The sequence below is a fragment of the Propithecus coquereli genome, unplaced genomic scaffold, assembly GCF_000956105.1.
Source record: "Propithecus coquereli isolate 6110/MARCELLA unplaced genomic scaffold, Pcoq_1.0 Scaffold180, whole genome shotgun sequence".
Lineage (NCBI taxonomy): Eukaryota > Metazoa > Chordata > Mammalia > Primates > Indriidae > Propithecus > Propithecus coquereli.
The window spans coordinates 898,889-908,906 of record NW_012142746.1 but is presented as its reverse complement, the minus strand read 5'-3'; the positions used below and the strand labels follow the sequence as shown (position 1 = coordinate 908,906).

The 10,018-nt window shown below is 40.1% G+C and overlaps 1 protein-coding gene and 1 pseudogene across 1 annotated transcript in view; one reads left to right on the top strand and one right to left on the bottom strand.

The window, feature by feature from the left end:
• TOX3 (TOX high mobility group box family member 3) overlaps nt 1-10,018 on the bottom strand; it is a 108,313-nt gene that overhangs the window by 71,261 nt on the left and 27,034 nt on the right. The gene's annotated exons all lie outside the window — the stretch shown is intronic.
• On the top strand, nt 7,713-8,670 carry LOC105808843 (annotated as a pseudogene).

Genomic DNA, 10,018 nt, shown 5'->3' with positions numbered 1-10,018 from the left:
TTATCATTGCGGCTTCATTACAAAGAACAGCTAAAAGATTTTTTTTACAAGCTAAAAAAAACAGTACTATAATAAGGTATCTTACATTTGTGGGTAAAAATACTCCTTTTAGAGAACATAATATAATTAGTTTCTATTCCAAGTCTATCAGTGTGCACTGTTAACCTCTGACAACTATACACGAACCTTTTAATTAGCGTGTTATCTTTGGTGCAATTAATGACTTGTACTTCATGTTATAGGCAAATTAAAGTTTTCCCACTAAAACCAAATTCTTCAGTGGAGTTCTAAAAGTATTTTGCCATTTAAGTGAAATTTTAACATTCAGACCTCTTGCTCCCAAAACACGTAAGTGATTTTTTTACAAAGCTAGACAGCTTTTCACTATCAATGTTCTTTCAAATATTTTACCTAAGACAGAGAATCTCACATTAAATTCAATTTCACACTTGCCAATCACACACACCCACTCACGATTCTTCCAGATGATGCAATGTGGCCTAACGTGTCTATGTGTGCATGTGCGTGTGCACACAAACTCACATAATGTTTAAATACATACAAACACATTAATAGCTAGGTATTGGTTAAAAAACAGATTTTCAGCATACCAACTTATTATACATTAAACATAATGACTGATATTAGCCATTCTACTAATGTAATTGACCTTTAGATTTGAATTATCAAGTCCAAAGTCTAAGATCCATAGCAGTGGCTCTCAAGTTGGTACAATAATGTATAATGATGAGTCACGGTATTGGGGAGAGGATTCTAAAAGGGCTTCCAGTCCTACCCTCCCAGAAACCAGCTATTTGCTGCTGCTCATGATAAGAAACAAATTTCTAAGTCTAAGATCAGCTATATCCCTCCAGTTCCTGGAATCCTGCCCCCTCCCCTTGTACCTCAAAAAATGTGTTGCATTTCCAAGGGAAAGAACAAAGATATAAGCCTTAGTTAAAAAAAAAAAAAAAATTGATGCCACTTACAAGATAAAAGGCAAGGTGTTTTATTTGTTTTTCCCTTTTCTCTTATGGCAAGCATGGGTAATCTCAAAATATTTGTGGCAATATAGTGATCACAATAAAGCGATGGATGAGATACAAAGATTAAAGAAGAGAAGGGAATAAAAGTAATACTTAGGATCAGGGCCTTAAAAATCTACAGTAAGTATGTTGAGCAGAAATATATATTAAAAATTTATATTAGAACAAAATAAAAATGGATTTTAGTAGTGCTAGATTTAAATTGGAAATGGCTATTTGAACTGATGACCTTAAAAAAAATGTTTGTTTTTTCTAGCTCTCTCCCCAAAATGGTCTAACTGGGGAGTCATTTCTTCCTTCCAGAAACATTTGAATGGAATAGCTTGATAGGACTCCTAGCACCTACAATTTAGACCCTAGTCCAGTTCTCCATTGAAAGGAATCAGAGCTCCTTGGAGAACTGCTGAGTCCATGTGTTGAGACGTGAGAAAATCAAGACCCACTGGAACTTCTTGTGCTTCGCAGAAAACAAAAGTGCTTTCAGGAATTCCTGGGGCTAATGCTGAGGACCAAGGAGGAAGTTTAAAGGGACTCCCACAGGTCATGCTGTGACCATCTGAGCACCAGCATGAGAATACGAATGATAATTAATTAGAACAAGTGCATCCTATAAAAGCTGTGAGTCCAGGATACTAAAATAGAAATAGTAAAGCATATTATTAATAAAAAAGCATTTTTAACACAAAAGAAGAGTGAGTGTAAGAAGGTATTCTAAAATCCTTTGTAATAGGTGGTGAAAGATTCACAGATCTGGATATTCTGTTTCCCCGATTAAGGATGTGCTTCTTAATGAAATACAGATCTGCATTTTTCCTTATGTGTGTTTGTAGGAAAGAATGAATATGGGGAACTGTAACCCAAATGGTTAGAATTTCAAAAAATACCTAAAACAAAGCAATATAGCCAATGCCTAACTGGATAAATCCAGAACTCCTGAGGGAGGCAGCAGAACACAGTGGAGAAGAGAACTTAGAATCAGATAGTCCATGTTCAAGTACCACGTTCTGTAGTCCCAATTTTAAACATGATAATCCCTGTCATATCTATCTCCCAGGGTCAATGTGAGGAACAGTCCCTGTGGTTTGTATTTCTTTGACTATTTACAGATTCATCTTTAAGATGGTTTGACTGTGATAAGAGGAAGACACTTTCATTATCATGTCCCAGAAGTCAGGACACAGTCTGGAAAAGACACAAAAATATTGGCTTCTATTGATTTTGTTCCAGCTCAATCAAAGGAGTAAAAATTTGCCCCAGAATTAGTTGCCAAAGTGTCAGGAGGTTTCTAAGGGAAGAAGCTAATGCACTGAGTGTTCAACCCACTCAAAATGGTTCCAAACTGCAAATGCTCTATTACCCAGAACTTTACTCCAGATATATTCCAACCAACGTAAGCTTCTGTTTTCTATTTACCGAGAGCATAGTTACTGTTCAATACATCCATGCATGCAACAAATGCCATATTTCTTATCCTGTGCCAGGCCCATTCTATGAGCTTAAAATGCAGACAGCAACAAGAGGCCAACGCCCACGCCCTGATGACTGGGGAGAGACAAAGGTAGGTGGCAGTCAACAAGAACTTTAGATGAAGGAAATAAATTAAGATTATGTGACTTAAAATGACTTGGTGCATAGGAGACTTTGGAAAACATGGAAGGCTTCTCAGAGGAGGTGATATTTTGTGCTGAGATATAAATGCTAAGGGGCTGGCCTTACGAAGGGCTGGGAAAGCATTCTTTGCAAAAGAAAGAACAAGTGGAAAAGTCCTGAGTTAGCAACATATCTCACATAAGAAGAAGAAAGAAGAAAGAAAAGAGGAAGAAAGAAGAAAGATGAAAAAAGAAGCAAGCTAAAATGGCTTAAGCAAACTGAACTCCAGGGAATTGTCAAGATGTGAGGTTAGAAAGGCAAGAATGAGCTAGAGAGGATGGTGTGAGCAAGGTAAGCAACAAGAACAAATAATACCATTCTTCGCATCCAAAAGTTGATCAAATTTCTTTTTTCCACTGCCAAGATACACATAAGTACACAACATCATGTTGTGTACCATAGCGGTGGAACACAAGGAGAGAATGGCTATAATGCAAACAAACAGCAACCGATTCTTTTGGGGACTTAAGAAAAAAAGAGGTTGAGGTACCAACACACAAGGCTGAATAAATCACAGCCTTACTCAAAGAACAGGATTAAGGACATAAGCTGTAGGAAGGGACCTGGTTCTTCATTGTCACTCGTGCCCTCTCAGAGCCATCACCACCAGTGAGTGGCACCATCTTCCAAAGAACGAGGTAACCTCTGTGCTCTAGAAACATTCTAGGTTGTGATAACTGGAGAAGCGCGGTATATTCATCATAAAAATGATAACCATCTCCTTTTTGCATACTCAATGTACACAAATCCCTAGGACTAGGCCCCTGCTTCCCAAATATTCATGCAACTAGACTTGTTGAAGGCCTACGTCAGAATTATAGAAACCTAGATGAGATGAAAATTGAAAATACACAGAAACCTGAAACCTCTCATAGTTAAAATGGGATAATATGGGCAAAGTTCCTCACAGAGTACCTACGAGCCTTTCTAAAATAAAAGTGCCATGATTTTTCTATGTTGCTTCTACTTGAGTTCTAAAGCTAAAACCCTGAGTAAAATAAAGGCAGAGTGACTTAGAATTCTAAAGGCCAATCTAAAATGTAGAATCTTTAAAATAAGGGGATGTTCACTACTTAACTTACTTGTTTCATTGAAAATACTTAATGATTGTGAAAATTCTTAGAGCTGCAGACTTATGAACTGTGCACTTTGTATGTGCCATTCTTCAGTAAGAAGTTTAAATAACAATAATGAGAGGCCTATTTTAAACCATTCACATACATTTCTCAACAGTAATCAAATGATCAAGCTGTTTGGAGTATACTGAAAGTGTGTGTCTCTATTTCCCAAAAACTTTGGCTTGGAAAAGTTAAACCTAAACTATAAATATAGGCACAGAAAAAAATTATTCTATTCTAAGTTTTGTTCATTAAGAATCATTTACCATTGCAAAAAAAGGAGGGCAGGGAATTTACATATATTTTTCTAGGTGCTTTACATACATTAAACCTTACAATGGACTTGAGGTAGGTATTACTATCTCCTTATCTGAGGAAATCATGGTTCAAAGATATTAAATATTAATAATGTAAACAAAGGCACAAAGCTAATAAATGGCAAGTATGGAGTCAAACTTAGGGTTATTAGGCTCCAAATTCATGTTTTTCCACTATAAGCAGACTGCCTCCCAAATATAAAAATTTAACAAATTCCAAATTATTGGGGCCTAAATATATACCTTTTTAATCAAACACTGCACTTCCTCCCATGTGTTTTGGGGACCATTTCAACCATGGCTCAGGAGCCAATGCTTACAATTTACCTCCACATGCTCATTTTGAGCAAGATCCCCACTGGTACTTAACTACTCAACTATTTATACAGTTCTCCATTCATCATTGGAGAAACCATTTAAGAAATGGGAAAAATAAGTACTGTTTTCTCAATATGGCTGTAAAAGCTGAGATAAGAACAGTTCTAGCAAGTTCAATAGAGCCAGAAATAGACAGAAGGCTTGTGAAGACTGTGGGAGGATAAGTATACTGGAAGAAGACCAGTAGGTCGAGAATCTAAGGATTTATATGGGAGATAGGAATTACCCTGAAGGAAGAGCCAAGCTCCAGAAAAAGAAAAAGAGCAAACAACAGCTAACTACAAAAGGACCCAAGAGAATACAAGTTCCATGAAAGCAGAGCTCCAGTCTCTTATTTTTTCACATTACTCATCTGATACTCAATAGGTCATTTCTGAATGAATAAATGAAGTAAATAAATAACTTAAAAGCATAGCTATTAATGTGTAAAAAAAAAAAAAAATTAAGTGGGTAGAGGCCTGCCTGTGTCCTTGTCCTTGGTCCTGAATAATCATATTTGGCCAGATATGACAGTTTCCTAACCTTGGTTCATGGTATCCAAATTCTAGTTTTTCTTTGTTTGACTCTTCCATCTTTATGAAATAAAAAAGTCTGATTTCTTTTCTAGCTACAGAACAAATCATTCCATGTCTTATGTCCCAAGCTTACATAGCTGATTGCATGTACTTTCAACAATTCTAGCATGCTTGATTGAGACTTAGAAATATTTTCCGTACCCGCCTGGGGAAGTTGGGCGTTTTCTGTTTCTCATCCAGCCCTGATGTTATACTTTAGTTTAAAAATAACAGTCATTATCACTCAATTATTCAGTGATCAAGTGTAACACCAGGTGCAAACAAAAGTTCTGACAACACTAGAACATGCCCTTGTTACTGCAAAGGATTTAAGAGCTTTGCGTTTATGAAGCTAGTGATCATGTTACTCTCTAAATTTGAAGCAGGTAAAACAGAAAAACAGCATAAGCTGATTTTTTTTACTTTTGTTTTCTTGGCTTCTTTTTTCTTTTTAAAGATACTGATAGCAAAATATATTAGCTTTCTATTTTCTCCACTGTTTGCACTGGCATTAATCAATATCCAAAATGTTTATAAAATATCATTTTAATTGTTTTCATAATCAATCTTCTGAACCAATAACTCTAAAATACAAATAGCACAATCATTTTGGGTTTTTCTCTTCTTTTCCCCACTTGAAATTTGTGTGTGTGTGTGTGTATCTGTAATACATGCACCTACATGCACCTACACTACATGTGCAGGTACATAAATCAAATACACACACACATATGCTTGTTATTTAAAAAAAAAGAACTCTCAAAGAATTAGTCATATATTTCAGAAATGAAAGGGCATTTGAGTTCATCTGGGTCCAAAGTCTTAGTATTGCAGATGATCTCAAATGTAAAATAACTTTCAAATTTCACCCAGATACCCAACATGGTAATGGACCCAATACCTAAGAAAAACAGCCAAAGATTAACCTTAAGACATTTAGATTTTAAAACCACCTCATTTAAAAATCTTTATCAATTTTAAAAGTTCAGAAACGAGGTCTATATTGCCCTGTAGATCTAACTAGCACTACAAAAGACAAATGACAGTGTTTTCCTAAAATACAAATATAAATGAAAACTTTTAATTGCAGGAGAAAGAGAACTGGATTCATCACTTACATGCATTTAGAAAAATCTGTCTCATTCATCAGCAACAATGAAGGAGAAAAGCTGGAAATAGAGCCAAGTACAGTTACTTTCTAAGGAACAAATAACTGGACGCATGTGAAAATCTTTTTCACTGTAATCGATATAAATTTTTTACTCAAACTCCAAATTTCTGACAATTCCTCTTTCTACTGATAATGACTTAATGTCACCAAAATGTAATAAAAGATTAAAAAAAATATATGCTAAGCCTAAACACTTATATACTTATTGGTTTAACTTAGTCTATATAAACAAAAATGCAAACCATACACATCATGTAGACAGAGAGCGGGTCAGTGGTTAGAAGTCAGGGCTTAACCGCAGAGGGGCACAAGGAAACTAGGTGTGGGATGGAAACGTTCCATATTTATCATGTGGTCGTTCACAATTGTACATATTTCTCAAAACTTAACAAATTGCACACTTAAAATTGGCAAATTTTATTGTATATAAATTATCTCTGCATGTCTGACACACCCCCAAAAAATAAAAATCTGATGTACCATGACACCTAAGAATAATTCCTGCAGAGTACCTACCAGAACACCATGAATAACCAACTATTAACCATGACCCAACAAAATACTACAAAGTCTACATAAACAGTGATTCTCCCATAAAACTACACGCACACATTATGTCAGGGAATAGTGAGGACACAAATGAGGTTCGATACCATAACAGAGAGGAAAACAGATTTCCCACCCCCTGCCATAACTCTCTACTTACCAATGCTCAATCTAATTTAGGGTAGAACTGGGGGAATTTCTGGAAGTATCTTAACTCACTTCCTCTACATACCACCACTCAAAGATTCCCTTGGTTCCCAGACCCTTCAGCCTGGTCTCACCTGGCATTTGTATGATTTGGACCAGGAAAGAAGGCGGTCGGCCTCCACCGGAGCCTCTGCCTCTGTACTAGAAAGGACCAGGCAGAGAAAGAGAATCAGATCCTGAAAGCAGGAGAAGGTATTGACAAGCCAGGATGGTTTGTTGGGGCAAAATAGTGTTCTATTGTCACAATGACAGCTCTCTTCTCCTGGGTGGTACGCCGGCCCACCCCCAAGGGTGTCTACAAATAGGAGAATAGAAAAGCACTAATAATGATGAGTGTAACATAATTAAATAACTTATGATGGACAAACTATTAAAGCAATGAGAGCTCTGAAAGAACAGACAGACCACATGCACCTTACCTACAAGTTTAGTATTAAAAATGCTAACTGTCCTTTGCAGTGCCTTCCCAAGAACGCTAAATTGAGAATATTTGGTGTGATCAAATACACCCAAGACCACTCTGAAAGTATGCAGGAAAACACTAAATTGAGAACAAAACAAGAGAGATGTAAAGGTCATTGGAAATCAAAAAGGGGGAAGCAGAGGGGAGGAGTGAAAACCTACCTATCAGGTACAATGAACACTATTCGGGTGATGGCCACACGAACAGCTCCGACTTAAGCATTATAAAAGCTACCCATGCGCTTTCTTTGCGGTGGCTCAAGATGGCGGCGCTCAACGGCGCCATGAGTGATTCGGATAACAGCAGCAGCAGTAGCAGCAGCAGTAGCAGCAGCAGCGACGCGGAGGAGCTGGCTCGGTGCCGGGAGGCCGCGATGCCGGCCTGGGGCTTGGAGCAGCGCCCGCGGGGGCCGGAGAAACCAAGAGCCGGTGCTGCAAATAACCAGTTACGAACCTCCCACCCGAGCCTCAGGCACAAGGTGGATGAGCACGAACAAGATGGCAACCGAGCTGCAGACCACCCCTGAGTTCCGAGCCCACGTGGCCAAGAAACTGGGAGCCTTACTGGACAGCGTCATTACCATCTCAGAAGTAGTGAAAGAGCCAAGAAAAGCTGAGGTACAGAAAGTCACCTCGGAGGATGATGGTTTCCGCTGTTTCTTCACATCCGTCCCCGGGGGCCCTGAGAAGGAAGCTTCTCCCAAACCCCGCCAAAAGCGACAGCCCTCGAGCTCCAGCGGCGAGGACAGCGACGAGGAGTGGCGGCGGTGCCGGGAGGCAGCCGTGTCGGCATCCGACATCCTGCAGGAGTCAGCCCTGCATGGCCCTGTCGGGGTGGAGGAGGGGGCGGGAAGGAAAATGAAGTCGAAAAAGAAAGCCAAGAAGGTGGCCGGTGTCAACTCCGCAATAGCCACCTCCTCCAGCAGCACCAGCGGGGCCGCCAGCCGGAAGCAGGAAAAGGAGCCAGTTGAGCTCAACGGGGACCAGGTGTCGCTTGGGACCAAAAAGAAGAAAAGGAAGAAAAAGGCGAAGAAGGCCGGTGAGCCTTCTCCACTCCCACCAGCCGAGAGTGCTGCGGCCGAGCCTGCAAACCGACCCCGGCTGTGGGCGCAGGGTCCAGCCGCCCGCCGGGGGCCGGGCGTTTCCAAGCCCCGCCTCTCTCTCCAAGTTCAAGGACTTGGCTGGCACGTCCCGACTGTGCCCGTGAGATCCTGGCCGTGATGGGGGCTTGCCCAAGAGTCGGGGCACAGATGTGGCTGTAGGGTGAGAAGCCTGTTGTACCAGAACATTCCATGGGAATGTTCGGGAAGAAGGAGCCTTCCGGTTAGTCGAGACTAGCGGCCAAGTGGTACAGCTCCTGTCTCCCCGGAACTGTCTTAGGTGGGACACCTCCTCCACCCACCTCCTCAGCCTGGCGTGAGAAGCCATCTGTAGAAAATGAGGGAACGGGTCCCCACAATGCCACCGCCCAGAGAAACTTTTGTTTCCTCCCCTCAACCCACATAGACTTGATAGAATTGCCTGAAAAAGAAGAGAGTTATCCCCCGCCCCCGGTTTTCCAGAATTTTTTTTCTCCACATTTGTGAATTTACTGGGCATAACGATATCTCTGAGGCACCCAGATTATGGAAAATAAATTGTCAAGGGACCCACAACAAAACTTAGGGCGATCTGAGTGCTGCCTCCTTGTCAATGCCAAACCTTAATGAAACATTTGAAATAAACCTCCTCCTCCTGTCCCCGGGACCTGTTCCTTCACCCCCGCTTCGAGGCATCAGGAAGGGGGACACAGCACTTGCGGACGAGGTTTCACGAACAAGGGTCTTCTGCTAGGAGTAGAAGCTCAAGGTTAAGGTGAAAAATTCTGGCTTCATCCTTCATCGTCACAGTTTCAGCAGAGCAGGAACAGCAGAGACGTGGGGTGCGTGGGGGTGTGGGCTGGAGCCCGGCTGCCCTCCCCAAGCTCCAGGCCTGCCTCAGCCTCCCTCTGCCTGCCCAGGCCCCATTGGGGTGTTTTGTGGACAATTAAGAAGTTTCAGTACATTCCTTATTGACTTTACTAAAAGTCAAATAAATGTACAGGTTTGCCCTTCGCTGGCTGCAAAAAAAAAAAAAAAAAAAAAGCTACCCATGCAACAAAAACATTTGAACCCCCTTAATATTTTGAAATTTAAAAAAGGTTAAAAAAAGAGAACAAAATAGTATTTTAAAATATTAACTAGTTGAAGAGTATCAAAAATATTTCAACTTAGTCCATCTGTGATCCCTCTCCCAAACCCCCAACCAAAAGAGACAGGGATTTCTGCTTCAAAAAAAATGATTTTTTGCAAACAGGATAATACATGTGCTTTCAATTTTATTTAATAAAAAATAGGGCAAAGTAAAAAACAGGTGCCTCTACAGATGGAGTATACTAAATACATATAACACTTCTGATAATGTTGAACCACCCCCCTTTTTGGAATTTAAAACATCCCTGAAAACCTGCACTTTCAAATATTGCTAAATATTTAGAGTCTCAAAGGATGAGATTCATTATTTTGCACAGTAACACATCTTCAAATAATAT